Source organism: Bison bison, unplaced genomic scaffold, assembly GCF_000754665.1.
Source record: "Bison bison bison isolate TAMUID 2011002044 unplaced genomic scaffold, Bison_UMD1.0 scf7180017864487, whole genome shotgun sequence".
Classification (NCBI taxonomy): domain Eukaryota; kingdom Metazoa; phylum Chordata; class Mammalia; order Artiodactyla; family Bovidae; genus Bison; species Bison bison.
The window spans coordinates 7,026,315-7,031,212 of NW_011495047.1; positions in this window are offsets into that span (position 1 = coordinate 7,026,315).

Sequence of the window (4,898 nt, forward strand, 5' to 3'; positions counted from 1 at the left end):
GACACCAGCCCAGCAATGCGCGCCGCCGCCTCTCGCCAGGCGGTGCTTCCTGGTCCTCTAGGCTTCCCCCGGCTCTCTGGGCCGCCGCACGTGATGGAGTCTTTTGAAGGAGCAAAACCAGTGTGGGCAAGGACCAATGGAAAAGTGGCTTTGTGTTTCTGAATTTTTTTTCTTTTTTTTCAAGAACTGTGGGGACTTCCCTGGTGGTCGAATGGCTGACTCACTCCCGCGCTCCCAATGCAGGGAGCCTGGGTTCCATCCCTGATCAGGGAACTACCCTGTGAGAGGTAACTAAAAGCCGGTGAAGCCAAGTAAACAAATACTTTTTTTTAATTGTGATTCTTCTCCAGGCAATTTTCATTATCAGGACTGTAGCCTCTGGTGGCAGTGAATGATGAGCCCTCCACAAAGCTTGCAGATGCGGTCTTATAACTGGCATTGATTGGACAAGATCACCTAACACTTCAGAGCGTATTTTCTGGGCCAGGCGCCTGGTGGATGTTATCTTCCTTAAGAAGCCAGCTGCATTTTTCAAAATAGAAAGCTGAGTTTGAGCAAGGGCTTGCTCAAGGTCACCCAGAAAACTGAGATTCATTTCCAAGCTTTCTCACTCCAAATCTACCACTCTGTCCATCATACCAACTTAAATTATCTTACTTAACTCTTATCAGCAACTAGTCAATTTTGCAAGGAAACCTTCTCTCCGACTCTAGTTTAAGTCCCTCAGTTCAAATTCTGATGCATTTTTTCCCTTGGTGAAGTGGAAAAAAATTAGACTGTGTTTTTATTTTAATAAAATTTTTACCGATTATAAAACAAAAAAGTAGTCATTCTAGAAACCTTGAAAAAAAATTTAAAAGTATTGTTGCCCAGCTAACATTAAGATGCTGCGATGCCAGGAAGGCAGAGATTTTCGTCTGTTTTGTTCACTGCTATACACCAAGCACTTAGCACAGTGCCTAGCACATATAGGCACTCAATAATCACTGTTTAACAAATAAATGGGTGAATGGATTATGGATTTAAACGGCCCGAGCTGAGCTACTCCCTCTTCTGTTTTCATCCTTCTGGAAAGAGACCAAGTCTCTAACCTGCACCATCAAGTTTCAAGACATCAGGACAGACAGCAGCCAAAACTCTCATCCTAGACAAGCCCTGCGTACTGTAACTCCTAAACTTTCCCTTACTCTGCAGCTTTAAAGCCTCCTGGGCCACTTTGCGGTCATCCCCTGGGCAAGTTTTAGATGCCCCTCACCCTGGGCTGAGGTCTGGCAGGGCATGGGAGTCACCCTAAGGAGTTCCTGGGGGCAGTGGAGCTCCAGAAGCTGCCTGACTGCCTCGATTCAGCAGTAGAGGTGAGGGTTTGGACGCTCGGTGTATCAAGAAGCCCAAGGCCTCCTGAAGCTCCCAGAAAAGTCTGTGTGTATAGGCCATCCAGCAAAAAGGGCTTATCCTCTCTCTTGGCTGCATCCCCCCAAACCAAGCCTGGCACAGAGGTCACCGCAGAACCCACATGGAAACAGAGGGTTGATGCAGAAAGCGGGCTGATCTTGGGCCCTGAAATCAACCTTCTCGAGGGCTGTAGGGCCCTCCTTGCAGCTCTGCAGTCTGGGATCCTGCCATGCCATGAGCTGGGGGAGGGAGGAGGGGTCCCAAATGCGTGGGGTTGGGATCCCAGGGCCGTCACTAGCACATATAGGGTCTAGTGCCTAAATAAGGTTTTTTTTTAATCCATGTTTTTGTGGGTCATAAGTTGTTGTATATCAACATTTTCATGATCCAGCCTAACCATAAAAGGCAAATGCTTCTGGGAGGTTACATGGCAAGGTGGAAGGAAGGTGAGCTAGACCTTAGCTCCACCAACCCCTCTGCCCCGCAGAACCTCACTTTACAGTCACTCACTGGGGGCTCAGCTCTGAGAGGAGACAGCAGAGCGAGGCAGTTGGTGGGAAGAGGTAAACCGGGCAGATGTTTAGACACTGGTTAGGGAGGGCCAGTTCTGGCTTTTGCTTGGCCTGCTCTGAATCCAGACCCTCTAGAACAAATAGTGAGGCAGTGATAAGAACTAGGTGGGTGCATACTAAGTCACTTCAGTCATGTCTGACTCTTTGCAACTCTATGGACTGTGGCCCGCCACACTCCTCTGTCCATGGGATTCTCCAGGCAAGAATACTGGAGTGGGTTGCCATGCCCTCCTCCAGGGGATCTTCCTGACCTAGGGATTGAACCCTCATCTCTTACATCTCCTGCATTGGCAGGCGAGTTCTTTACCACTAGTGCCACCTGGGCAGCCCAAGAACTAGGTGCCTAGGGAATTACAGGAAGCCAGACAGCAGAGGGGGAATCAAATAAACTCTACCCCTGCTCCTCTGGGGTCTTTAGCAGAACACAGGGAAGAAGCCTGATTCCAGAAGGATGGCATTGTGTGCTAGTCAAGCGGTCAGAGACATGGTAAAATGCTTCTCGTGTCTGGTAAACCTCAAGAGTTTCCATCTAAATTGGGGAGGGGTCCTTAATCATTAACTCTCCCCGCAGCTGCATGGCAAACAGTGCATATACGGGAACCTCTTTTCTCCAATGTCAAGAAAAAGTCACCACAAACCCACCTGACATGCATGTCCCATAAACACACACCAGAGGGCAGTGTAAACCAGGACATGAGAAAAAAAATCACAGAGCCTCCTACAAAGAGGGCGCTGGGGAAATGGGTGTGGGGTGGATTACTGATGCACCGTTGCCTTTGAAAACTTTCAGTGGTAAACAGAGGGGGCCTGCCAAAGGTGGCCGGGAGGGAGCATTTGTCCCTCAGACCCTGCTACCACCAGCAGCTCCCAAAGCCTCAAGGACTTCCCATCAGGTCAGGTCAGGAAACAGCTTCCAAGCACCTCCCGTGTGCAAGGCACTGTGCTGGGGACAGGAATTCAAAAGTGAGTAAAACCCAGTCCCTTCTCCAACTGAGCGCCTATGATGTGCCCATCTCTACATTCATTATCCCACTTAACTCTCACAATGGCAAAGTGCTATAAGAATCATCCCCATTTTACAGATGATGAAAAACAGACTCAGGGGGGTAAAATACTAGTCCCACTGCATGCATGCTAAGTCACTGCAGTTGTGTCTGACTCTGCGACCCTATGGACTGTGGCCCATCAGGCTCCTCAGTCCATGGGATTCTCCAGGCAAGAATATTAACGTGGGTTGCCATGACCTCCTCCAGGCGATCTTCCTGATCCAGGGATCGAATCCATGTCTCAAGTCTCCTACATTGGCAGGCAGGTTCCTTACCACTAGCGCCATCTGGGAAGCCCACTAGTAACTGGCAAAATTGGAGTTTAAACCAGGTCTGTCTAGATTCAGAGCTGGGGCCCTCACTACTGTGAACCTTCTTTCTAAAAAAAAAATGTATTTATGTATTTATTTGGCTGCTCCAGTTCTTAGTTGCCTCATGTGGGATCTAGGATCTTTGCTGCAGTATGTGGAATCTAGTTCCCTGACCTGGGATCTAAGCCAGATCCCCTACATTGGGACCGTGAAGTCTTAGCCATGGGACCACCAGGAAGTCCCCAGGTCCTTCTTTGTGTGTGCTCTCACAAGGTGATTAAGAGGATTAATGAATAAACACATGTAAAGCACTTAGCACACCCTGCACAGGGTAAGAAGCCAATAAGTGCACTTTTGTTAAGAGCACTTCCTTCTGTGACTGCTTTCTCTAAGCGCCAACTCAAATCTGGAGCAAGGGGAGCTGAACAGCATCTGGCCTGTTTTGTTAGAGAAGGGCGAAGAGAGAAAACAGTAGATGTGATTTTCACTTTTGCAAGTTGTTGAAGAGCTTCCCTGGTGGTCCAATGGCTAAGACTCTGAGCTCCCAATGCAAGGGGTGCGGGGTTTGGTCCCTGGTCAGGAAACGATCTCACATATCGAAACTAAAGACTTCACATGCCACAGCTAAGAGTTTGCATGCCGAAACTAAAACATCATTCCACAGTGAAGATCAAAGATCCTGAGTGCCTCAACTAGGACCTGTCATAGCCAAATATATAAATAATTCTTTTTTTAAAGACGTACTCAGGAAAGTTCTGTCCTTAGATCACTCATATTTTTATTATTTTTTTTGCTGGTTTTATTTTTTATACAGTTTTTAAAGGCTACACTCCATTTGGTGTTATTACATGAATACTGGCTATACTCCCTGGAGATTACAGTACACCCTTGTAGCTTATCTTACACCCAAGAGCTTGTACCTCCCCGTCTCTCACCACTGGTAACCACTAGTTTGCTGTCTCTATCTGTGAGTCTGCTTCTTTTTTATATTCACTAGTTGGTATTTTTTAGATTCATTTATTACTCCATTGACACAATGTGACCATAAGCCAAGGTAGAGCCCCAAACTGGAAGTCTAGACAGGTTAGGAATCAAACCAGTACTCCCTGGAAACCTCTCAGACATTGGCAACAATGAGCAAAGACAGCAAAAAGGTGCAGTGCTCATCAGAGGCACAGGGGATGTGCGTGTGTGTGTGTGCACACGTGCGTGCATGCACTCCTGCTGTCCCACCGCCTGTATCCCAGCACCCGAGGGCACTGCAGCTGCCGCATGCCTTTACCTCTTGTCCACTCATTCTTCTTCTCAGGGGCCTTTCCCTACCTGCTCTCTCCTCAGACCCCACCACCACTTCCTTCCTTACTCATATGTCAGCCACCTACTTCACTTGCCCTTTTTCTCTCTGCTTCCACATTTTGGTCTTTGTATGAGTCAGCTATTGCCACAGTACTGTTCTGTAACAAACTTCCCCCAAACTCAGTGACCTACGACAAGCGTATATTCTTATCACTCATGAGTCTAGAGGTAAGCTAACATCAATCTTCTTCAGGCTGCAGGTCAGACTGGCTCCAGGGTGT